The sequence below is a fragment of the Balaenoptera acutorostrata genome, chromosome 8, assembly GCF_949987535.1.
Source record: "Balaenoptera acutorostrata chromosome 8, mBalAcu1.1, whole genome shotgun sequence".
Lineage (NCBI taxonomy): Eukaryota > Metazoa > Chordata > Mammalia > Artiodactyla > Balaenopteridae > Balaenoptera > Balaenoptera acutorostrata.
The window spans coordinates 111413097-111440966 of record NC_080071.1 but is presented as its reverse complement, the minus strand read 5'-3'; the positions used below and the strand labels follow the sequence as shown (position 1 = coordinate 111440966).

Below are 27870 nucleotides of genomic sequence, written 5' to 3'. Positions count from 1 at the left end.
CCCTTGGCCGTATGGATTCCTTGCCCCTTGAGTGGGAGTGTGGCTTGAAGAGGGATAGAGAGTCCAACAAAGTGCAGGGGTTAAAGTGGCCTGTGTCTAAAGGCAGTGTTGATCAGTGCACAGGTGTTATTTTTCACAATCTCAAGGGGAAAAGGTATGTATGTGCTCCTACCCACCACCTTACTAAGCACTCTGTGGTCTTCTCTTGAACCATCCCGTGCTCTAGTTATCCTTTTATACTTCTCAAGAGGACAAGTCACCAATGCAGTACACCTGGGAACAATGTTTTTGGCCCCATCTTAGAGGAGAAAAGATCCAAGGAAAAAAATATACATATAAATTTAATAGATTTTGCTTAATATTTGCTGTACCTTTTCCCTGTCATGTATAAAAGAAATTGCACTTGACTCTTTCTAGGTTGCAGTAACATGCATTCATAAATTCAGCAGTTAACTCCTTTAGCTCTGCAAATAATGCTGTTGATTATTTCTTTAAAGAATATGGTTATCTTCTTGAGCAATGTGAACTTTGCAATAAAACTATATATTAAAATATGACTAAAAATGAGAACAGATAAAGGAAGTGGAAATGCCACATTTGAAAAGATCTAGTAAATTTTCCACACTGAGGGGAACAAAAGCTATTGAAATCAATTGTCCTGTGTTAAAATGTTAGTGTATATAATATAAGGGTTAATGACAATAGTTGAATATTCTTGCTCAACTATGGGAAATTATGTTTTAAGATTTGAGGAAATGCTAAATGTATTGAAATGGGAAGTGTGAAACAATGAGCAGAACATTTTGGTTATTTAGTTGATATATTCATAGGTTTTGAGTTTGCCATGAATCAAACACTATGGTTTCTCCATTTAGTTTATTTCATATTTAATTTGCTCCTTAAGAGACTTGATGCAAAATTCCATTATTGGTAACTATGGTTAACCTTATTTTTAAAAAATTCACCTTTGCTAACTATTTAAATAACTGCTAATTTAAAAGTATGAAAAACATTGTTTGGGATGAATATCACCAAGATGTTCATCTGCAACTCCCAGATTGAATTATTTTCTTCCTCTAAAAAAATAATAGACCTGTGCATTACAAGCTAATGTGGAAATAGTAATCCATACAGATCTTTGTCTATCAGGAAATTTTCAGTTTCTTTAAAATTCATTTTGAAATGTCTAAGATTAGAATTATAATGCAGTGATCCTGAACTTTTATGATCATGAAACCCATCATTTGGAGCACCAAGTTACATTTTGCAGAGCTAGTATTCTTCAGAACAGAGATTGATAAATATTTAATGGAAACATTTTTTTCTAAATAGAATATGTCTAGGAATATTAATATTTCCCAAATGATACTAAACATCCACTCTTATTTGATGTATCAATAATAAAGAAATTTAAGTTATTTCAGTTTTTGAAGATTGTTGCCAAAGTTCCTTTCTATAATAGACTTTTTAATTTAGAATTTATTGTTATTATTTTTTAGGTGTGATTGTTTTCTTTTTCTTTTTTTGGCTGCCCTGCGGCACGTGGGATCTAAGTTCCCTGACCAGGAATTGAACCCATGCCCCCTGTAATGGAAGCATGGAGTCTTAACCACTGGACCACCAGGGAAGTCCCCCCTGTAATAAACTTAAAGTAGTCCCATCTATACTGCTAATAATTTTTATAGTGAAATTAACATTTGAGATGATAGAATAATATAAATAGTATTATATTTGTGAAAAATTGAAAAGGCTATATACTTAAACCTTAGTTTTCTAAAATTTGGCTTTCTAACTATTTATATATTTACTAATTTATACAGAAGCTTGAAACATTATAATGCAACACTAAAGCATAGATATTCTTGTCAGAAATCTAGTTCAATGTTGGTTTCTTCATTAATTATCAGTATAACTAAGGGCAGGTTACTAGATCTCTGTAGGTTTGTTTCCTGATCAATAGAATGGTGATAATATTATCTTCCTAAGAAAGGTTGTGATGTTAAAGAGATGACCTATATATGGAAAGTACCTGGCCCATAGGGGGAATGTTGATTACAGTTTACTTCTCTTCACCATCCATTTTCTTAAATTTCAATTATTATCCTGAGGAGGTATCTACCTTTGTTATAAAAGGTTGAAATTTCCTCAGAAACTTGGAAAGCCTAGGGAAAATTTAAGTTGATGCTAAAGAAGAAAAGTAGAAGTATAAAAGCATTGGTGGCAATGAAGATAAAGTATAAATACACACACGCTCAGGCACACATTCATAATATGCCCACAAAAAGCAAACCTAATCACAGATGAAATAAATTAAAAAATCAGGAGAGACTAGACTCTTTTTATTTTATTTAATTTATCTATTTTTTAGATGGAAGCCACTGAATTTTTTAATCTTAATCTCAGAAATAATATCACTTTTGCCATATTTTGCCATATTTTAGTGCCCTGTTCTTGAGTGTGAACTAGACCTAGAGACTCACAATCTCTAGGTCTAGTTCACACTCAAGAACAGGGCGTTACATGATGTCATGTACACCGGGAGGTGGGAATCATTGAGAGCATTTGTTGAAGTGCCTACCGCACTGTGCTTTGTTGATTTTGACATCTGTTCTTCAACTGGCATTCAAATCTATATATTTTATAATTGGCCTAAGGATTATTATTTTATTTTTGATTTGACATTTTTAAATTTAATTTTTATGCAGCAGGTTCTTATTAGTTATCTATTTTATACATATTAGTGTATATATGTCAATCCCAATCTCCCAATTCATCCCACCACCCACCCCCTGCTTTCCCCACTTGGTGTCCATATGTTTGTTCTCTACATCTGTGTGTCTATTTCTACCTTACAAAGCTGTTCATTTGTAGCATTTTTCTAGATTCCACATATATGTGTTAATGTACGGTATTTGTTTTTCTCTTTCTGACTTACTTCACTCTGTATGACAGTCTCTAGGTCCACCCATGTCTCTACAAATGACCCAATTTCGTTCTTTTTAATGACTGAGTAGTATTCCATTGTATATATGTACCACACCTTCTTTATCCATTTGTCTGTCGATGGGTATTTAGTTTGCTTCCATGACCTGCCTATTGTAAATAGTGCTGCAATGAACATTGGGGTGCATGTGTCTTTTTGAATTATGGTTTTCTCTGGGTATATGCCCAGTAGTGGGATTGCTGGGTCATATGGTAGTTCTATTTTTAGTTTTTTAAGGAACCTCCATACTGTTCTCCATAGTGGCTGTATCAGTTTACATTCCCACCGACAGTGCAAGAGGGTTCCATTTTCTCCACACCCTCTCCAGCATTTGTTGTTTGTAGATTTTCTGATGATGCCCGTTCTAACCGGGTGAGGTGATACCTCATCGTAGTTTTGATTTTCATTTCTCTAATAATGAGTGATGTTGAGCAGCCTTTCATGTGGCTCTTGGCCATCTGTATGTCTTCTTTGGAGAAATGTCTGTTTAGGTCTCCTGCCCATTTTTGGATGGGGTTGTTTGTTTTTTTAATATTGAGCTGAATGAGCTGTTTATATATTTTGGAGATTAATGCTTTGTCCGTTGATTCGTTTGCAACTATTTTCTCCCATTCTGAGGGTTGTCTTTTCATCTTGTTTATAGTTTCCATTGCTGTGCAAAAGCTTTTAAGTTTCATTAGGTCCCATTTGTTTATTTTTGTTTTTATTTCCATTACTCTAGGAGGTGGGTCCAAAAATCTTGCTGTGATTTATGTCAAAGAGTGTTCTTCCTATGTTTTCCTCTAAGAGTTTTAGTGTCCAGTCTTACATTTAGGTCTTTAATCCATTTTGAGTTTATTTTTGTGTATGGTGTTAGGAAGTGTTCTAATTTCATTCTTTTACATGTAGCTGTCCAGTTTTCCCAGCACCACTTATTGAAGAGACTGTCTTTTCTCCATTGTATATCCTTGCCTCCTTTGTCATAGATTAGTTGACCATATGTGCGTGGGTTTATCTCTGGCCTTTCTATCCTGTTCCATTGATCTGTATGTCTGTTTTTCTGCCAGTACCATATTGTCTTGATTACTGTAGCTTTGTAGTATAGTCTGAAGTCAGGGAGTCTGATTCCTCCAGCTCCGTTTTTTTCCCTCAAGACTGCTTTGGCTATTCAGGGTCTTTTGTGTCTCCATACAAATTTTAAGATTTTTTGTTCTAGTTCTGTAAAAAATGCCACTGGTAATTTGATAGGGATTGCATTGAATCTGTAGATTGTTTTGGGTAATATAGTCATTTTCACAATATTGATTCTTCCAATCCAAGAACATGGTATATCTCTCCATCTGTTTTTTCATCTTTGATTTCTTTCATCAGTGTCTTATACTTTTCTGAGTATAGGTCTTTTACCTCCTTAGGTAGGTTTATTCCTAGGTATATTATTCTTTTTGTTGCAGTGGTAAATGAGATTGTTTTCTTAATTTCCCCTCTGATCTTTCATTGTTAGTGTATAGGAATGCAAGAGATTTCTGTGCATTCATTTTGTATCCTGTAACTTTACCAAATTCATTGATTAGCTCTAGTAGTTTTCTGGTAGCATCTTTAGGATTCTCTATGTATAGTATCATGTCATCTGCAAACAGTGACAATTGTAATTCTTCTTTTCCAATTTGTATTCCTTTTATTTCTCTTACTTCTCTGATTGCTGTGGTTAGGACTTCCAAAACTATGTTGCATAGTAGTGGTGAGATTGGACATCCTTCTCTTATTCCTGATATTAGAAGAAATGCTTTCAGTTTTTCACCATTGAGAATGATGTTTGCTGTGGGTTTGTCGTATATGGCCTTTAGTATATTGAGGTAGGTTCCCTCTATGCCCACTTTCTGGAGAGTTTTTATCATAAATCAGTGTTGAATTTTGTCAAAAGCTTTTTCTGCATCTGTTGAGATGATTATATGGTTTTTATTTTTCAGTTTGTTAATATGGTGTATCACATTGATGGATTTGCATATATTGAAGAATCCTTGCATCCCTCGGATAAATCCCACTTGATCATGTTGTATGATCCTTTTAATGTGTTGTTGGATTCTGTTTGCTAGTATTTTATTGAGGATTTTTGTATCTATGTTCATCAGTAATATTGGTCTGTAATTTTCTCTTTTTTAGTATCTTCGTCTGGTTTTGGTATCAGGGTGATGGTGGCCTCATAGAATGAGTTTGGGAGTGTTCCTTCCTCTGCAATTTTTTGGAAGAGTTTGAGAAGGATGGGTGTCAGCTCTTCTCTAAATGTTTGACAATTCACCTGTGAAGCTATCTGGTCCTGGACTTTTGTTTGTTTGAAGATTTTTAATCACAGTTTCATTACTTGTGATTGGTCAGTTCATATTTTCTATTTCTTCCTGGTTCAGTCTTGGAAGGTTATACCTTTCTAAGAATTTGTCCATTTCTTCCATGTTGTTCATTTTCTTGGCATAGAGTTGCTTGTAGTATTCTCTTATGATGCTTTGTATTTGTGCAGTGTCCGTAGTAACTTCTCCTTTATCATTTCCAATTTTATTGATTTGAGTCCTCTCCCTCTTTTCCTTGATGAGTCTGGCTAAAGGTTTATCAATTTTGTTTATCTTATTAAAGAATCAGCTTTTAGTTTTTTGGATCTTTGCTATTCTTTCTTTCTATTTCTTTTATTTCTGCTGTGATATTTATGATTTCTTTCCTTCTACTAACTTTGGGTTTTGTTTGTTCTTCTTTCTCTAGTTCCTTTAAGTGTAAGGTTAGATTGCTTATTTGAGATTTTTCTTGTTTCTTAAGGTAGGATGGTATTGCTATAAACTTCCCTCTTAGAACTGCTTTTGCTGCCTCCCATAGGTTTTGGATCGTCGTGTTTTTGCTGTCATTTGTCTCTAGGTATTTTTTTATTTCCTGTTTGATTTCTTCCGTGATCTCTTGGTTATTTTGTAACGCATTGTTTATCCACCATGTGTTTGTGTTTTTTACGTTTTTTTCCCTGTAATTTATTTCTAATCTCATAGTGTTGTGGTCGGAAAAGATGCTTGATATGATTTCAATTTTCTTAAATTTACTGAGGCTTGATTTGTGACCCAAGGTGTTATCTATCCTGGAGAATGTTCCATGCACACTTGAGAAGAAGGTGTAATCTGCTATTTCTGGATGGAATGTCCTATAAATATCAATTAAATCTATATGGTCTATTGTGTCATTTAAAGCTTGTGTTTCTTTATTAATTTTCTGTCATTTAAAGCTTGTGTCATTTAAAGCTTGTGTTTCCTTATTAATTTTCTGTCTGGATGATCTGTCCATTGGTGTAAGTGAGGTGTTAAAGTCCCCCACTATTATTGTGTTACTGTCAATTTCCTCTTTTATAGTTGTTAGCATTTGCCTTATGCATTGAAGTTCTCCAATGTTGGGTGGATGTATATTTATAATTGTTATATCTTCTTCTTGGATTGATCCCTTGATCATTACATAGTGTCCGTCCTTGTCTCTTGTAACATTCTTTATTTCAAAGTCTATTTTATCTGGTATGAGTATTGCTACTCCAGCTTTCTTTTGATTTCCATTTGCATGGAATATCTTTTTCCATCCCCTCACTTTCAGTCTGCATGTGTCCCTAGGTCTGAAGTGGGTCTCTTGTAGACAGCATAAATATGGGTCCTGTTTTTGTATCTGTTCAGCAAGCCTGCGTCTTTTGGTTGGAGCATTTAATCCATTCACATTTAAGGTAATTATCGATATGTATGTTCCTATTACCATTTTCTTAATTGTTTTGGGTTTGTTTTTGTAGGCCTTTTTCTTCTCTTGTGTTTCCCAGTTAGAGAAGTTCTTTTAGCATTTGTTGTAGAGCCGGTTTGGTGGTACTGAATTCTCTTAGCTTTCACTCCTCTGTAAAGCTTTTGATTTCTCTATCGAATCTGAATGAGATCCTTGCCGGCTAGAGTAATATTGGTTGTAGGTTCTTCCCTTTCATCACTTTAAATATATCATGCCACTCCCTTCTGGCTTGTAGAGATTCTGCTGAGAAATAAGCTGTTAACCTTATGGGACACCTCTTGTATGTTATTTGTAATTTTTCCCTTGTTGCTTTTAAAATTTTTCTTTGTCTTTAATTTTTGTCAATTTGATTACTGTGTGTCTTGGCGTGTTTCTCCTTGGGTTTGTCCTGCCTGGGACTCTCTGTGCTTCCTGGACTTGGGTGGCTATTTCCTTTCCCATGCTAGAGAAGTTTTCAACTATAATCTGTTCAAATATTTTCTTGGGTCCTTTCTCTCTCTTCTCCTTCTGGGTCCCCTATAATGTGAATGTTGGTGCATTTAATGTTGTCCCAGAGGTCTCTTAGGCTGTTTTCATTTCTTTTCATTCTTTTTTCTTTATTCTGTTCCACAGCAGTGATTTCCACCATTCTGTCTTCCAGGTCACTTATCCGTTCTTCTGCCTCAGTTATTCTGCTATTGATTCCATCTAGTGTATTTTTCATTGCAGTTATTGTACTGTTCATCTCTGTTTATTTGTTCTTTAAGTCTTCTAGGTCTTTGTTAAACATATCTTGCATCTTCTCGATCTTGGCCTCCATTCTTTTTCCGAGGTCCTGGATCATCTTCACTATCATTATTCTGAATTCTTTTTCTGGAATGTTGCCTATCTCCACTTCTTTTAGTTGTTTTTCTGGGGTTTTATCTCGCTCTTTCACCTGGTACATATTCCTTTGACTTTTCATTTTGTCTGTCTTTCTGTGAATGTGGTTTTCGTTCCACAGGCTGCAGGATTGTAGTTCTTCTTTCTTCTGCTGCCTGCCCTCTGGTGGATGAGGCTATATAAGAGGCTTGTGCAAGCTTCCTGATGTGAGGGACTGGTGGTGGGTAGAGCTGGCTGTTGCTCTGGCGGGCAGAGCTCGGTAAAACTTTAATGTGTTTGCTGGGTGAGGCTGAGTTCCCTTCCTACTGGTTGTTTGGCATGAGTGTACAGGCTCTTTGCTGGGGCTAATGGTGGACTCAGGAGGGCTCATGCCAAGGAGTACTTCCCAGAACTTCTGCTGCCAGTGTCCTTGTCCCCACCGTGAGCCACATCTGCCCCCCACCTCTGCAGGAGACCCTTCAACACCAGCAGGTACATCTGGTTCAGTCTTCTAGGGGGTCACTGCTCCTTCCCTTGGGTCCTGATGTGCACACTACTTTGTGTGTGCCTTCCAAGCATGGAATCTCTGTTTCCCCCTCTCCTGTCAAAGTCCTGCAATCAAATCCCACTAGCCTTCAAAGTCTGATTCTCTGGTAACTCCTTCTCCCATTGCTGGACCCCCAGGTTGGGAAGCCTGACATAGGGCTCAGAACCTTCACTCCAGTGGGTGGACTTCTGTGGTATAAGTGTTCTTCACTTTGTGAGTCACCCACCCAGCGGTTATGGAATTTGATTTTATTGTGATTGCGCCCCTCCTACCATCTCATTGTGGCTTCTCCTTTGTCTTTGTATGTGGGGTATCTTTTTTGGTGAGTTCAAGTGTCTTCCTGTCAGTGATTGTTCAGCAGTTAGTTCTGATTCTGCTGCTCTTGCAAGAGGGAGTGAGTGCACGTCCCTCTACCGTGACTAGATTCTGATACTCACTATTCTTCTGGGATTTATTGAACTGGACTGCCTGCATTTTAATGTGGCAAACTGAAGAACACAAGACATTTTTAATGCAATTTTAAAAATTATTATTATTATTATTATTATTTTTTTTAATTGTATAGCTACTTTATTTATTTATTTATTTATTTTTGGCTGTGTTGGGTCTTCGGTTCGTGCGAGGGCTTTCTCTAGTTGCGGTAAGTGGGGGCCACTCTTCATCGCGGTGCGGGGGCCGCTCTTCATCGCGGTGCGCGGGCCTTTCACTATCGCGGCCCCTCCCGTTGCGGGGCACAGGCTCCAGACGCGCAGGCTCAGTAGTTGTGGCTCACGGGCCCAGCTGCTCCGTGGCATGTGGGATCTTCCCAGACCAGGGCTCGAACCCGTGTCCCCTGCATTAGCAGGCAGATTCTCAACCACTGCGCCACCAGGGAAGCCCTAAAAATTATTATTGAATAATGGCACTTGAGTGTTTACTTTTGACTTCTGTAGTTAAGTGTCATTATGTAGAACAATTTGTACCCAGGCAGAGCCTTGTGAAACAAAGATTGTAACCCTTAGCAATCAGGAGAGATTATAAACATAAACTGAGACAGCAGAATCAGGGCCTTATCTGAATGCTGTGTTCCAGTTCTGCTCAGTGGATGTTGGAAGAATTTAAAGGAGGAGGAGAATCAAGAAAATTATCTAAAGAAAAAAGAAATATAAACTTATTTTGTTTTAAATTAGAAGGGCGTAAGGAAAGACTAAATCTATTTTCAAATTAAAATTATTCTAAAGTAAGTTTGTTTTTTTGTGTTTTTTTTAAAGAGCAATGTCCAGGAGTTTTTTTTATTGTTTGACTAACAGAAGAAAACCGGGCAGAGGAGTCCACAGGGAAATGATGGTCATGCTTCATTGCTGCTTGCCATTAGGTCCTTCATCTTCCTAGCACTTATTGTATTTCCTTTGAAAGATTTTAGACATTTATTTCATCACAAATGCAATCCAAGTATGAATAAATAAATGTATTATCTTTTAGGAACCCCCACCCCCATGTTCCTTTAAATAGAAGAAGATGCTAAATGTCTCCTCATAGTCTGTTTGGCCATAGTTGTCCCACCTGTGGTTTGAAAAACAGTCTGAAATCCTTTCCTCATTCCGTTAAAGAAATCCTGGGAAAGAAGTCCTATTGATATTGTCCATAGTCTCCAAAAGGTGAGGGTGGTAACTGGGCTGAAGGCCACTGCAAGGGGTCTTCAGCAAATGGAGGATAATTGGGAAATTGGGCAGAGGCAGATCTTGTCAAGGAGACACCAGCTCCTTCAATTAAAGCTCAGAGAATGCCACCCATCGCAGCTGACCCAGCCATGGCCACTGGTCTGTTTCTTGCTGCCAGTATGGCTCCTGTTAAGGCACCGCTCATGATGGACTTCCAGGGATCTTCTTTCCCTCTGACTTGAACCACACTGCAGTCAGTCATGGAAAACAGACCTTCCCGAAACAGCAAAGCTACCTCTCAACTGCAGAGCCCTGGTCTTAATAGCTGTTAAACTCCTTCCTAGTCTGTGGTTTACTCCCACTGGAGAACTGCAAAACCCTTTGATTACCATCACCTATGGTTCTCATCTTAAAGGCCCCACCGCAGTCATCCAAAATTCGCACACATACTCTTGTACCTTGACTCCATGGTCAAAATAATTTTTCAAATTCAGTTTAATCTAAGGACATTGTTGATTAAATTTTAGATGACAATTTGGTATCTGACTGAGATGAAGAAACCACATGACAGATTTACTGGTTGCTGTTTTGTACTTTGTGATTTTAGCCCATAGTCAGTTTTAAAGGTCTGCTAGTTAGAAGGTGCTGCCTCTCTATTACTGTGACTAAAACCTTTTTGACTTTAATTTTATCTCCGTTCAAAGAATTAATATCCTTTCAAAAGTTCTACAATCACACTGAAATTACTTTTAAAGAAAAGTTAGCTCTAGGTTTTACTTAAAAGACAGATTCTTAAACTTTTAGATATCAGTTAAGGTCTGTACATTTTATTGCATTTTATATGCATTGGATAAATTCAATTTTAAAATGTGACAAATCTTGTTTGAAGGGAAAGAACCCTCACTGAACAGAATTGTTGCACCCTAATGTGTACTTTAATTTGGAATTTTCAGAATATGAATTTGTTTAGCATTGCAACAAACAAACAGAATCCTTATCTATACAAGTCCCCCATCCTAAAGAAGAACTTTGAATTTGGGTATCTATGCACAAACAAAAAGAGAGGATTTGCCTGTTAGTCCTTTGATATAATGTGGTTATTAGCTGCTTGATTTTATTTTATTAAATTTTTAAATTTTTCGGCCGCACTGTGCAGTTAGCAGGATCTTAGTTCCCCAACCAGGGATTGAACCCGTGCCCTCAGCAGTGAAAGCTCAGAGTCTTAACCACTGGACTGCCAGAGAATTCCCTTAGCTGCTTGATTTTAAAACTTTATAGAAGCATGTGTTTTGGGGCAGACGTGTTGGTAAATCTGTTTCTGTTGCCAAGAATACAAGAGGACAACCCAACCTTTCATCGTGGTGAACCTCATTTATCATCCTGTCACTGCACCATCTTTTTCCAGTTTCATCCTGGACCAGGATTTCATGGCACAGAAAGAAACGTGGGCATCAAACCATAGCATATGAACAAGTGGATGGCCCAAACGTTTGAGAGCATAAACATGCCTCTCTCACTGGGCACCAGTTGAGAGGGTTGAAGCCCATTCATTGTAATTGAAGTTCAGAGTAGAAGAAGAAGCTGTGTCCAGATGAGAAACAATTCGTATGTTTGTGTGGATTTGGATTTTAATAGCTCTGTCACGTTCCATCACTGTTTGCTTGAGCATTTCCCTGATACGTTCTCCCAACACTGAGGCCATTTCTACTTCCTTCTTGATATCACTCATTGTTTTCAAAATGTGGTTTTCCACGCTCTCTTCTCCAAACAGTCTCAGTTAGGTTTGCAATTTAATAAATGGTCAGTAAAAATATAGCCCCCTAGGAGCTTAAGTCCTGAAATAATATTAGAGATGATTTAGTGTAATATTTACTTACTGTAACATTTTTCTTTCCTTTTTAGTTCTCACTCATCTGAAGATGCATCTCAGTCTTAGCTAAAATTTTATTCTTTTCAAAATTAATATTGATAGTGTCATTAATTTCTAAACCTGAAGGACGCTAAGTACCATTTTTTTACATAAAGAAAACACATACGTGGAAGGAGTTTGTAATGTTGAGCCATGAATGACTGATAAATATAGTCTGTTAATGAGACTGTACTGGACGACACTACTGTCATGAGAGACAGAGTGTTCCTTACATAAGGGCAGAACTGCTGGTCTTCCAGTGACACATTCAACACTGTGATGGGGTGTGACAAAGAGGTGGACATAGCAAACTTTGAGACATATGCTAATAACACACTACCGAGAGATATTTAGGGTGTGTACCTACTGTGATATCATCAACTGGAAATGTGCACTTTGGTACTGTCGTAGAATGTTGGCATAGCCCTGCTGTTTGTATCTAGCTGTTTAAGACATTGAGGACGAAGCAGTGAATCTTACTAAGGGAGAAAACAAAGTGATGCAATCAAAGTTAAAAGCTATTTCAGATACTATTGCTGGTTGCTAATTGTTATAGGTTATCCTATCACAAATTTAGTATATAGTATATATACATATGTTTGTTCATTTCACTTTTGATAATGTTACCTTATTCAACATATTTAAAATTTAATCCACCATAATTCCTTCCAGAAGAGCCTCCTTTCTTATTATTTTAATGCCCTTATGATATATCATTGTAACTACAATAAAATTAATTAAACAAGGAGGCTGTTAGCCTGAGGTGGCTCTAATGCCTCGGCAGCCTACTAAGCAAACCAAAACCTAAGCCAGAATCAGTGCACCAGAATCCGAAAAAAACCCCAAAAGAACAACCGATCACAAGTAGCCCTCTTTTCCAAACAGGGCAACTGCTTAAGTATAGCCAATCGAATAACGTGTTTGTTTTTCTTCTGCACCTTCTCTATGAAAACCTTTTCCCTAGCTTCTGTCATCAGGGAGCTCCTAACCATTTTTGGTTTGGTGCTGTCCAGTTTGCATCGGCTTGCATAAATAAACCTTTGAAAAAATTTTATGTGCCTCAGTTTACCTTTTAACACTACCTATACCTCTAATGCAAAAGGAACCTTTTCCTGACAGCTTTCAACTTTTTCTCTTTCACCTGGGAGGTAGCTCTCTCTGACTCTGTTTTGTCCTTATAAGTTATAAAGAACCTATGAGTGTTGGTGTCTATCCATTACCGTAATAGAATCTGAGCATTAATACTTATTTTGGTGGGCATGCCCAATTTACAAAATCCAGAATTTATTTTCATAACCTAGCTTACAGCGGGTGTATTAAATGAGTACAAGCTTTAGAGGCTTGTTGGCTTAATAGGCTCAATTAGTAGAAAAGGATAGCTATCAAAAGCATTCTGCCTTAAGGGTTAGAATGGGGAAGTAATATGCCTTACTACTCAGAAATTCTTTTATTAATATCTTAGTAATCTCCTTCATGACATCACTTATTCCCATTTCATTTCTTCTCTTTGTGTATCTCCTTTGACTCTCCTAAAACAATATGGTTAATTTTATAGAGGGAATTCCTAATTTCATAAATTCTTTAAAATAGTATTGGGCAGTGTAGTTACCTGGCTTTTCTCACCTCTTCAGTCTCTCTTCCCACCATTGCTTCAAAGAAGTCTGCAGTCCTACCCGTTGAAAACCACTTTCAGTTCCTGGAATGGACCTTGGTTCTTTCAAGTATTATGACTTTATTGTTGTCCCTATTCTTGGAAATACTCTTATCCTCCTATTACAATGGAATAGCTTTCTGACATTCTTTGAAGGTTTAGTGAAACCATTATTATTTTTTTTTTCTTTTTGGAATTCTTCTTTGAGTTTACTTCTTCTGGCCTGAGATAGGTACTCTTTCTATGTGCCTACTTAATGCTTACATATTTAATAATAGTCACCTTTTAGATGTTTTGATTCACTTACTATCCCAACAACCCTATTGAGTAAACAACTATAATTGTTATCAGCCTCTTCTTATACATGAGGAAACTGAAGCAAAAAACAAGCAAACAAACTAGCACTTGCCTAAGGTCTTACAGCTAGTACGTGATAGAATGAGTTTTGAAGACAAAAGGTCTAGCATCAGTATACAAACCAGCGCTGTCCAATAGAAATCTGAGTTACAAATGTGACGTAAATTCATAAATTTTCTAAAGAATACATTGAAAGAGTAAAAAGAAACTGGTGAGATTAGTTGTGTTAATACATTTTGTTTAATACAATATATCCCAAATAACATTTCAAGTATAATCAGTACAGTATTAAAAATTAGTATTAAAAATGAGGTATTTTATATTTTTTATACGAAGTCTTCAAAATGCAGTGTGTATTTTATACTTACAGGATATCTCAATTTGGGCTAGTGTTTTAAAGTACATGTGGCTAATTTCTACCTTTAGTTGATAACACAAGTCTTTACTCTTAATCACAGTACTGTACTCTTTGTATGGAAATAGTTTTATTTGCCTGTATCCCCCATTGAACTCTGAACTCCTTAATGAGTGAGGATGTTTTGTATCTCTAGCACATAGAATTCAGGTATTTCCTGATATATAGTACAAACTTAATGAATATTTATTGAATTTTGTTGCTGAAGTACATTGTTAAGTTGAAATTTCAAGAGATTCAAAATAAATGACCATATGCATACATTTGCCACTCTTGAGCAGATCATGAGAGAAAATTGAGATGACATCCAGGAAGACAGTTGTATCTTTCAGGACAACAGGATATACGTAAGGTTCCATTTTAAGAATGTATGTAAATGCTGAATTTCACTAAAATCGTATTATAAAATAATAAATGAAAACATGGTCTAAAAGTGTCACAATTTTTAAATTATTATAGAATACTGTGTTTTGTTACATTTGTTTAGTGAAAAAGGGGTGTCAGAATTAACATTGTATCATCATGTTTGGTAAAATCATGAGTGGAACCATGCCTCATGCATTGTAGATACCTAATAAATACTTTCTAATCTGATTTTTTTGAGCCAGGGGTAGTAACCTCAACTCCTACAGATATTTATTTATTTATTTGAAATCCGATCCAACTTGCCATCAGTTTGGACAAGCTGGAACAGTTTCTCAAAATGAACTCTACTATAGTCAAATCGTTCCATCTGTTCTCCCCAAATGAAAGAAGCTTCCCTTGATGCTAGTCAAAGAGTGAGGGCTCCTTGACTCAGAACCAGATACAAGCTTAATACCAGCCTTCCATTTCAGCTCAATTACATTCTTGGCAGCCTATGAGGCTCATGGGGTAAACTTTTTTTTATAACAGTTATCAATATCAGCTAATTTTTCAGAATGGGCAAGAGTAAACTTCAGTAGCTCCAGGATGAGTTTTCAGTCTTCCAAAGGTTGTCTCTGGCTAACTGCCATGGAGAATATTGTAGGAGCATAAAGAGTGCAGTTTTAGGCAACACTCTAGAAATCAGTTAACTTTATGTTTACTTAGATTGCGAAGATTTTATCAAGCTGAATTAACTATTTAATGCTGTTTCAGGTACTGTTTCTTTTTGTGAGATATGGAAAATGGTCATTTTCCCGTGATACTTTATATACAGGACTGCAGCTGTGTGTGTGTGTGTGTGTGTGTGTGTGTGTGTCTGTGTGTCTGTGTATATGAATATTATCTAGCAGTGTTTAGAGGTTGGCCTATCATTGACTCTGTCATAAAACTATCATGGGCAAAAGAGAGAGAGCATCCTACTGATGGGCTACAGGCTCAGTAAGAACCCGGGACTTTTGGATGTGTCTATAGGGGTTGAAATTTTTGTTAGGAGTAGAATTGATATTCAGGGTGATTTGAAATGATACTAAGTCCTTGAACCCAGGAATGGCTAAATCCTGTCATTATCCAGCATTCTTTATATTTTGTAACATCAGGTACATCATTATACAAGGAACTATTAATTATAAACACACACTACTCTATTATTCACTGAATGTCCATAACCACAAAAGTGAAATTCTTCCTTCAATTGTAATAGGGCATTTAGATTTCTTTCAAAGTTTAAATGAAAACTTTCCTTTCCTTAAAATTGTAAATTTTAACACCATGCTGCTCTAAAAACTAAAGCAAATATTTTATATAAAAGAGAAGAGGGTGAGAAGCCATAAGTATCCTCTTGCCTCTCAGCCAGGCTCTAATGTGTTCAACCCATGGAGGCAGGAATTAAAAAAAGGCACCAGAGACCACATGGATTTGGCTTCTTAGGAATTCAACCACAGAGATTCTGGAAGCATAAGAAACAGCAATACCTCAACCATGACCTTTGAACATAGAGACCCCTCACATTAGTAATTGTTTAATTTGGTTTATACAAATATAGTTATTAAATATGGAGTGTCTTCAAGGAGCTAATACACCTCTTTCAATAAATACAAATTATAGTTCACAATATGCCCCAAGAGTAGTGCACCATCATTTTTATAAAATGTTAGTATATCCCCCCATTACTAGAAAAAAAGAAAAAATATGGTGGAAATAATCACAATTGAGGTTTTGTGAAATATTTCATCATAGTAAAATATCTGAATATCACTACAGTAAATGTAAACAGTCAAATATGTTTAGCTTTGTTTAACAATCTCATAACTTTTTGCTGATGGATCAGTTTTAGTGAAATTTGTGTTAGAGTCTTTGAAGCATATTTTGAAATACAGCATATCTTTTAATCTTTCTGTGAATTGGTTTCATTTACTAACATTTGGAGGAGATCTCTTATTCTGAGGGAATCTGATGGGAATTCTGATGAGTGTTTGAAAAGTGGTAATTGTGGCACTTTGGGAAATGCTGGGAGAGGGCCAACCTGAGGGCCACAGGTGCTTTTCCCAGCCAGCAAGGAGGCTTAAGCAAGAAAGCTTTCTAGCACTGTGCCAGGAGTTGAGCTAGGGCCCTCAATAAAAGGGAATTGGATTTATCTGTAGATAAATATAACATTTCTTTGTTCTTTTCTATTTAAAAGATATACACGTTGTGATATATACCTCTAAAAAAACTCTATCAATCCTACAGAAAACAGGGTCCAGGGAACTCTTTCCACCTCCAGTTTATTAATACTGCATTAAAAATGTGTATTACTTTTAAGAAATTTAAACATGACGATTAAAATACAGACATTAAACTTATAAACAATCAAAAATTATGCAAAAGAAATACAAATACTATGAAATTCTATTTCTGCAAAATCTTGGGTAACAATCTGAAGGTGGAAATCTTGATGATATACAACATTTAATGAAGTTTCAGAATCTATTTCTGCTACTGCAAAGAAATGTCATCATCAACAGTACAGAAATAAAAATTTAATAATTCGATGCATGTTGCATAAAGGAATATTTTGCAGCCATTAAAAAAATGAAAAATAATATGAAAGAATCTAGCATAACCTTTTCTATCATTAGGGTTAAAACTGGTATACAAAAGTTTATCCAGTCTGATTTAAAATGCTTAATATAAAAAAAAAAAGCTAATTGTATTATCTTTGTCAGGGTTTTCTAGAGATACAAGACCAATTTTCTTCCTATCTATCTATCTATCTATCTCTCTCTCTCTCTAACATCTGTCTCTCTATCTATCTATGTATCTATCTAGAGGGAGAAGGAGAGAGAGGGAGGGAGGGAAGGAGGGGGAGGGAGAGAGAGAGAGAGAGAGAGGGAGGTTAATTTATTATAGAAATTGGCTCATACAGTGATGGAAGTCAAGAAGGCCCACAATCTTTCATCTGCAAGCTGGAGAACCAGGAAAACTAATGGGTTTCATTCAGTCTGAGTCCAAAGTGCCACAGGACCACTGACGTCTGAGGGTAGGAAAAGAATTGCCCCAACTCAAGCAAAAAGAGCAAATTCACTCTTCTCTTGCCTTTTTGTTCTATTCAGACCCCCATTTGAATGGATACTACCACCTACATTAGTGAGCTTCTTTACTCAGTCTTTCTCAAATGCTAATCTCTTCTGGAAACATCCTCACAGACACACCAAGAAGAAATGTTCTACCACCTATTTGGGAATCCCTTTGCCCAGTCAAGGTGACACATAAAGCAAACGATCACAAGAACTCATAGAATTTTAATTTCCTTTTTAATATTTTCATTAATTTCTAAAGTAAGTTGTGTTACCATTTAAGTCATAAATACAGGGGAAGGATTCTTCAAAGATGGGTCTAGGTAGGAATTTATCTCCCTACCTAGACAACAATTGTACTGGCAGAATCTGTCTGATATAACTCTTTTGAAACTCTGGAGTCTGTTGAAGGTTTATAACTTCCAAGGGGAGGGTTTGGATAGCAAATTGCAGATAACAGTCAATTTCAACTCTTAGTACAGTACCAGTTACCCCTCCCTCACACATCAACCTGGGAAAGGAGGCAGTGCACATGTTCCAGGAGAAGCTTGCAGGAGCCAGAGTGGACAAAAAGCACCCTATCTTCTTTTGGAGACCAGTGTTCTATTTGCTGATTGTTGCTTCTGATCACAGAGGTGCAGAGAAAGAGGTGGTGGTCATTGTTGTTATACCTAGCCCCACTGTTGTAAGGTCCTCTCCTTTTGGCTGAAGTGACTTCTAGTGATATTTAAAGGGCCAGCACCTTCCACCCCTGCCCTCTCCCTCTTTTTATTCTTTTTCTCCTTTCGGGAGCCAGACATTGAAGACTGATACATTTAAAATCAACTGCATATATAGGGCAATTAGAAAGTCACTACACATGCCTAGGGAAAAGCACAGGATCAAAAAAGACCTGAAAACCCATAAGCTTATACCTCAGTGATCTTCAGCACAGAAACAGCCTACAGCAATCAAAAACAAAAAATAAAAAATAAAAAAACAGAAAACCCTGAGGAAGGAGGAGAATCTGGTTTCCAGAGTTACCACACTACTACATTTAAATGAACAATTTTCAACAAAAACTAAAAAGGCTTAAAAAGTATGGCCTATTCAAAGAGAACAAATGTAAATTTGTTAGGTCACAAATTAAGTCTCAGTGGATTTTAAAATGTAGATATCATATAAAGTATCTTCTCTGATCACAATGGGATAAAGTTAAAAATCAATAACAGAAGAAACACTGGAAAATTCACAAATTTGTGGAAATGAGACAACACACTGTTTAAAAATTAATGGATCAAGGCAGAAATCACAAGGGAAAGTAAAATATACTTAGATATAAATGAAAATGAGAACACAGCATGCCTCTAAATATATTGGATGCAGTGAAAGCAGTGCTAGGGGAGAAGTTTATAAATATCAGCAGTTACATTAAGGAAAAAGAAAGCTTTCAGATCAACAACCTAATTTTATAACTTAATGAACTAGAAAAAGAAGAAAAAACTAAACCCAAAGCTAGAAGAAGGAAGGAAATCATAAAAGAGCAGAGAAAAACAAAATAAATAATAGAAAAAAAGTAGAAAAAACCCCAGTGAAACCAAAAGTTATTCTTCAAAAAGATCAACAAAATGGACAAAGTTTTAGGGATTTCCCTGGCGGTCCAGTAGTTAAGACTTCATGCTTCCACTGCAGGGGGCACGGGTTCGATCCCTGGTTGGGGAAACAAGATCCCTCATGCCACGAGGCACAGTCAGAATAAAAAAAAGGACAAACCTTTAAATAGATGGACTATTTAGAAAGAAATAGAGAGAAAGATAGAGAAAATATTCAAATCACTAAAATCAAAATGAAAGTGGGGACATTACTAGTGGTTCTACAGAAATAAAAAAGGATTTAAGAGAGTACTATGAACTAGTGTACATCAACAAATTCGATAACCTAGATGAAATGTATAAATTCCTAGAAACATAAAACCTACCATTAATAAATGATGAAGAAATTAAAAATCTGAATAGAGCTATAACTAGTAAGAAGATTGAACCAGTAATCAAAAATCTCCTAACAAAGAAAAGCCCTGGATCTAAATGCTTCAATGGTCAATTCTACCAAACTTTAAAGAAGAAATAGCATGAATCCTTAAAGAAAATATGAATAAATGGAAAGATGTACCATATTTATGGATTGGAAGACTTATTAAGAGGTAAGTACTACTCAAAGTAATCTATAGATTCAATGAAATCCTTACTAAAATCCCAGCAATGTTTTTTGCAGAAGAGAAAAAACCATCCTAAATTTCATACGGAATCAAAAGGGACCATGAATAGCCAAAAGAATCCAGGACAAGGGAACAAATTTGGAAGACTCAAATTTCCTGATTTCAAAACTTACTACAAAGCTACAGTAATCAAAACAGTGTAGTACTGGCATAAAGACAGACATATATAACAATGGAATAGAATAGAGAATCCATAAATAAACCTTAACATGTATGATCAAATGATTTTTGGCAAGAGTGCAGAAATATTCATTGGAGAAAGGACAATTTTTTTGACAAATGATGCTGGGAAAACTGGATATCAACATGCAAAATATTGAAGTTGGACATTTACCTAACACCATATACAAAAATTATATATGGTGTTAGGTAAATGTATATGTTGATGTACACTAGTTCATAACTCAGAATGGAACCATGACCTAAATTGAAAACTTAACACTATAAAAGTCTTAGAAGAAAACAGTACAAAATCTTCACAACATTGGATTTGGCAATGATTTTTTGTGTATGATACCAAAATCACAGATGAACAAAAGGAAAAATAGACAAATTGGGCTTCATGAAAAAAATTTTAAATGTACATCAAAAGACACTATCAACCGAGTAATAGGCAGCCCACAGAATTGGAGAAAATATTTGAAAATCATATATCTGATAAGGGATATCCAGAATGTTTAAAGAACTCCTAAGTCAAGCACAAAAACACCAAACAACCAGATTCAAAAATGGGCAAAGAACTTGAGTAGACACTTTTCTAAGGTATACAAATTGTCAATAAGCACATGAAAAGATGCACAAAATCACTAAACACTAAGGACGTGGACATGCAAGTCAAAACCACAATGCGATATCATCTCACATGCATTAGGATGGTTTCTGTACAAAACAAAACAAAACAAAACAAGCAAGCAAACAAACTCAGAAAATAATGAGAGTTGGCAAAGATGTGGAGGAATTGGAATCCTTGTGCACTAGTAGTGGGAATGTGAAATTGTACAGTCACTGTGGAAAACAGTATGGAGGTTCCTTAAAAAATTAAACATAGAATTACCGTACGATCCAGAAATTCCACTTCTGGGTATATCACCAAAAGAATTGCAAGCAGAGTCTTGAAAAGATATTTGTACGTCTGTGTTCATAGCAGTATTATTCACAATTGCTAAAACATGGAAACATTTCAAGTTCCCACCGATGAATGCTATGTACATGCAATGAAGTATTATTTATCTAAAAAGGAAGGAGACTCTGGCATTAGCTAGAACTTGAATGAATCTTGAAGTCATTATGCTAAGTAAAATAAACCAGTCACAAAAAGACCAATACTGTATGATCCCCCTTATATGAGTAGTGGAAATCATAGAGACAGAAAGTAGAATGGTGATTGCCAGGGACTGAAGAAAGAGGGATTAGTGAGTTACTGCTTAATGGATATAGAATTTCAGTTTTGCAAGATGAAAACAGGGTTCTGGAGATGGATAGTGGTAATGATTGCACACTGATATGAATGTACTTAATACTTCTGACTGTACACTTATAAAGGTGGTAAATTTTATGAGTATTTTAACATAATAAAAAATTGAAAAAAGAACATAATTACTTCTTAAGTAAAAACACACATGTATTAATCTTTGATATGATGACATGGGGTCTAGTGTAAGAGTAGGAGGACTCGGTTAAGCTTCCTCCATTATCATGGTCTCCTTTCGACCCTTTAGAGGTTACCACTCCATCCTTGCTGAGCTTCAGAGGTGGGTCTGCCTGCACCAGTCAAGCTGGGACTAGCTCCACTGTTAGCCAGACGCTCCCTTGGTTTCTGACCAGATTCTGATGGCTGACACTGATAAAGCTGAGAGAAGCACCCTACAGAACAGACATGGAGGCGTCTGCTCCTGATTTTGCCATGTTCAGATCTCAGTTACTTCCCATAATGGGACATTGCAAGGGCTTTCAGGAGTTACCCCTTCAACTCCTGCGTCTGTGTTCAGGACACCAGCCAGCACTGGGCAGGTTGTGTGCGGAAGAGGTTAGAGATCAGGTAGTAGCATCTTCTGGAGCAGCTATTTCAACTCTCATTGACAAATTGTACTTAAAATCTGTCCCCCATCAGAATTCTGACCCCACCATTCTCTTAATCGTCTAATGTTAGGTCCCGTTAACTAAGTTCCCTGAGGCTCAATTTTCTCTAATGTAACAAGAGCCATTACTGTGAGAATTAAATAAGTATAAATGCCTAATAAAATTCCTTTCTTATTATGGAAGTTAATAAATGTTGTGTTTTAATATGCCACATAACTTTATTTTATTTTACTGACTAAATTTTGGTTGCCATTTTCTCCCCTTCATATTTCCAAGGAACATGGTAAACACTTAAGTAGTTGATTATTCTAACAATACATTGAAAAATTGTGTGTATTATTTTGTTAATTGTTTATCAGAATACTTGATAAGGACAAAAAAATAGTGCGTGTTTTCCATATTATATCTCATCTGTAGACAAGTGACATACTAGTTTGTCGTATTTTTTGCTTCCAGCTGTGCCCCAGAGCAAATGTTATGAGGGTGAAATGCAGGTGAAGTGGGGTAGGATTTACAGATGTGGCTCTTATCTGCTTAATGATGTCTATAATGTCATGTCAGGAAGAGGGACAGGCAGTTTCATCTTTTTGAAGCAGAAACATAATTTTCAATGCAAGGTATATCATGTTTTCTAAAAGATCATGGGAGACAAAAAAGGTGAAATAAAATGCTTAAGGAGAGACATCTGTTCTCTCTGATTCTTTAACTCACTTTAAACTTGGAGAAACAAAGCAAAGTGACAGTTGACTCTTGTGTTTTGTCAGGCCTAGATCTTTAGCTCTTGTATAAAAGTAAGCAAGCAAGCTGCCATCTGTGCAAACAGGTGGCTTGAATCATGTGGAGTATTAAAAAAATCATATTTGGAGGAATGGCAAGGAATAGAGAATTTAAGAAAACTCAAGCGTTTCTTTAGTAAGATGAGAAATGTGAACCATTGATTGTGTCAGTGTTAGAAAATAAAATGTGGAAATATTTGTCCAAAAGGCTCTTCATGATCCACATATTCCCATAGTAATTCTATCATCAGTACGCTTACCCCAAGCAGCAGATGTAGCACTATTACCCTTTGGGCCCCTCAACAGACTAACTGAGGCCATCTCGGAAACAGTAGTAGGGAAGATGCCTTATGCCACCGCATAACTAAGGTATTGCTCACCCTTGACTTATTTATGACTTAGTAGTCGCTCTCCTAGCTTCATAAAGGAGGTTCTTGAAGCCTGGAGGCTGAGTGGAAAGAAAAGAATACACAGACTGGAGGGTCAGCTTAAGGAACCAGTATAAGCATCAGTTATTAGTTAACAGACAGCCAGTGTTGCAGAAATTGGACTGGATTTGGAATCCTCATCCAGGAATTTAATTGCTAATTTCTCAGTGTTTTCCCCTAACTTCCTGTGGCTTTATTTTTGAGAAAATGAAGGGATTAGACAAGATGACCTCCTTGGTTCCTTCCAGCTCTTCAAAATATTTTAGAGCCAATTTGATTGGCAACATTATTTTTAGGACTCCTTTTATAGAAACAATCTGTGAAAATTACTGATAAAGCAATTAGGTACTCATATATCTGTATGACTGATGTTAAATATTCATAGTTTACTCACCATCTACTGTGTGTAGATCCCTGCATTAACAGAAGTGAGGTTGAGAAGGTTCAAAGTAAAGGAGAAGATGAATTATAGATAGCAACCATAACGCAGAAACAAACCATTTTTGTTTCAAAGACGCTGAAGAATTTAGCTTTATTTCAAATAGTGGGAACAAATACCAGGTAAAACATAGCACGCATATATTTTTTTTCTATTCTACCAACAGTTTTGTTTTTAAAGCCAAAATAAATCTAAAAATGTATATTTTAAGCTTTTGGCATCTCAGCCGTCTCTTCTTTGGTCTTTACATTTTTCCTGATTTATTTATCTTTTAATAACAACTTTATTGAGATAAAGTTCATGTACCATAAAATGCACCCCTTTAAAGTATATAATTATTGTTTTTTAATATATTCATAGAATTGTCCAACCATTGCCCCTATCTATTTCCAAAATATTTTCTCTGCCCCCCATACTCATTAGCAGTCATTTCCCCTTTCCCTTTCCCCTTCTCCCCTGGCAACCACTAATCTACTTTCTATTTCTGTGCATTTTCCTACTTGGACATTTCCTATACATTGAATTATATAACATATGGCTCTTTTAGATTTGCTTTTTTTCAGTTCGATTGTTTCCAAGCTTCATCCCTCTTGTAGTGTGTATTATCAGCTCCTTTACTGACAAATAATGTTCTGCTGTATGAGTATATCACATTTTAAAATCTATTTATTAGTTTATGATATTGAGTTGGTTTCCTTTATCATTGGCTTTAGATCTTAATATCATTTTATTTCTTATATTATTGAGTGAATAATTAACCCTTGGAACTTCCTTCTATTCTTCTTGCCTAGTTCTCATCAAATGTATATGGTGATTTTACAATGCACAAAATGGAAAGATTTAGAAATTAATTCAATGAGACACATAAACACCAACTGTATACTCAGTTCTATTCTAAGTAATGTGGTAAATAAGGAAATTTGAATATTTCCTTTTAGAAAGAGTATGTGCACTTTTTAATGATTAATGACAGTATCTGATAAGGATGGAATATAGGTCGAGTGGAGAATTATTTTTTAAAATGCTAGTTAAATCATCATAATCAGCTCTGCTACCTCCATCATCAACAAAGCCAGGATCACTCATTGGGCACATACGCTCTATACGATATTGCATTTTTTTGCATACATTGGAGTGTTTTATATTCAAACAACTTAATTGGGACATGTTTTTTTCTTATTTCAAATTAGAAGAGTAAATTACAGATAGCTAATGTAACCAGACCCAAAATTAAATGCTTAGGAATACGAAAAGTCAGATTTTATCCTAAATCTCTAAAACATGCTACATATATATGTGTGTCTGTGTGTGTGTATGTATGTATATATATATATATATAACATAGTATTATACTGTGTAATATATATTACACTATATATACTTATATATTGTACTATATAATATATATTACACTATGTATATTTATATACACACATGTACTATAAATATACAATATATACGTGTATTTTATATATTTATATCAATTATATACTTGAAAAGGAATCATGGTGGAGGGACGGACTTTGAACTCACCCATGATGTTTAGTTTCAAGATTTGGTTGATCAGAGTTGGGGTTGAGGTCAGTGGTTTGAGGAAAAGAATCACAGTAATAAAAAGCATCCTTTCCACCGCAATGCTGTGGTACCGCTAAATGATTTTAAATCGTATGTTTAGAGTTTATTCTTATTGGCAAGACTCATTTGTAATTTCAGGCCATTCCTTGGCAAATCTGGTCTCTCTTAACAACTCAACAAGAGAGTTGAAACTTTGATGGAGATTTGTGATTCTTCCAGGACATACATGTGCATCTCCTCAGCAGTCTCAGATTGATCTGTTGCCAACATGTTTTCTCCCCTCTCAGGAGAATGAATCTCTGACTACACATCCTGGCAAACCCACGCATTCCTCCTGGCAAGCTTCCCCAGTGGGCCACAAAAAGTCTTACGCTTTCAGGCAAAATCATTTTTCTCTAAGGGAAGTGTGACTTGGGAATATGGCAAGGCCCCAAATAACCTGGAAAATTTCCTCAGAATTTTAACAATTACTAAAATATAGTTCCTTTTATGGACCCATTCTTCTGCTACAAAGTACCCATTACACACACACACACATACACACACACACATAATCAATTGTGCTGCACTTTCCTGCATGATAAAATGCCGTTTTATGGTAAGTTTAGAGAGGCATTGTTTTTGTTGTAAATAACACCCTTCATAAATAAAATCAGTCTTCATTAATGCACATACACTGTATAATAGATCTGTTACCTATTTCACTTATCCAAACTTGACCTTTATCTGGCATCCACAGAATGATTTCTTTTTTTAAAATCAACACATACCCAACACTCAGCAGGAGTGGACATGAGATTTAGTCCTGTGCCTGTTAGTACATCACATACCCCTAACACGTAGAGCAAGAATGTTTACCTGGCCCAATCAGGACCAGAGACAGCAGCGAATCTCTGATTGAGTATCCTAGGAAAAGAATCTTAATTTTTCCTGTTGGGCTTGAAAGTGAGAGGCCATGAGGTTTTAGTGATATTTGGATCATGAAGGGAAAGCCTGTCTGAATAGAGCCATCTGAAAGAAAACTATAAGATAGTACACTTGCCCTGATGACATTTGAGCCCTTGCATCAACTGGTACCTTGAAGCCAGACATACAATACAATACTTTTTAGACTTAAATCCATTTGGGTCAGGTCTTCCAATACTTGAAACAGAAATAATCCTTTACTTTTCTCCCAATTCCTACCCTTATATATAAAATAGTAACAACTTATCCATGTGTTCTTATTTGATCAGTCTTCTCCTAAGAACATGAATTAGTATAATAGCTGTTTACAGTTAGATAAATTTCATCTTAAGCATATGAAAGAATATGATTAAGTCCATTATACAACTTGGACTCATCAGCATTTTTCTTTAATCAACTGAGTTTTTCTGATGAACTTTAACAGTGTTTAAAAAAGAAAAAAAACCCAAAAAACTAAATATGCTTGAGAAGTGATTTAATCCAAACTCAAAAACCAAAATTATTTCCCAAAGTTATTGCCTCTGTCCACTAAACTTAGCCATAGAACTAAATAGAGTTTTCTTATATGGTAAATATCCTATAAGTGTTTTAATATATTTTATATTTCTGTTATAATCCCCAGAGTCTGATTGTCTTTCAGTATGTGAATTTTTAAGCAGTACTTTTGTCACTTATTTCAATATTTTTTCTGTTTAAATCAATGCAATACTTCCATTTTATTCAACTAAGTCAATTTCCTATTCAATTGTCTTACCTTATGGTTCAGTTATATACTACTTGGAGTGCAGTGATCAATTTTAATCTCTTGAGATTTAATTGAAAATGCAGAAATTGATAAAGGTATGCCATCATGCACTTGAAAAGTCACAGCATCTGTTGTTTAGATGTATGAATTAGTTGTACAACAAAAAAATTCCTCAGTGCTACTTTGTAAAACTATGTTCAGGGCTAAAATATCTACATTTACTTTATTCTATTTTTAAATGTTGTCACTTTTTCTTTTCTTTATTTCCAACTATCATGTTTTAATTTATTTTTCTTTATATAATGTCAGTTTGAGCTGAAAGTGTTAGGCATTTGAAATAGCCAATGGAGAATTTTTAATGATAAGGTATAATGCCTAATTTATAATTTTAAGAGAAGAAAAAGGGATACAAAACATGACGTACTTTGAGATCTCAACTGCATGTTTGTAAGGAAACACATTAAAATTTTCATAGTTATTTTTCCTTGGTATGTTGGCATTATACAAATTTTCTGTGTTGCACGTATATTACTTTAAAATCAGAAAAGAAACAAAAGTTACTGCCTTTGATAACATATGTCTTTTTCTTTTGTTATCTTGAATGTTCTAATATTAAACGTGACTGGAAAAACATTTTCATAGGATGAGAATCTGCCTAAGATAAGCTGGCACTAGATAGGGAAAGGTAACAGATTCATCTGTCCATTCAACTGGAAGACCAATTTCAAGACATTGCATCTTGATAAGAAGGAATAGCCTTATCATATATATTGGAGAGTAAACATGTTTGTCAGTGGAACAATGTCAGTTGTTAATGGAAATTGACTAAATTGTATGGAGTGGCCAGAAAGGATCCAAGTAGCTAAATCTGCACAGATATAAGTATTATAGATAGATAATTATATATATATATATATATATATATTACTCTTTATATATTATAGATAGATAACAGATAGATATCTAAATAGTGGATTTCAGAACTTTAAATAGTGGATTTCAGAACTTTAAACACTTAAAGTGTTGCAAGATTAAAGCACAAA

The 27870-nt window shown here is 35.6% G+C and overlaps 1 protein-coding gene and 1 pseudogene across 2 annotated transcripts in view; one reads left to right on the top strand and one right to left on the bottom strand.

Moving 5' to 3' along the window:
• DPP10 (dipeptidyl peptidase like 10) overlaps positions 1 to 27870 on the top strand; it is a 690622-nt gene that overhangs the window by 308383 nt on the left and 354369 nt on the right. The window lies entirely within an intron of this gene.
• On the bottom strand, positions 9741 to 11501 carry LOC103005327 (mitochondrial import inner membrane translocase subunit Tim17-A-like; annotated as a pseudogene).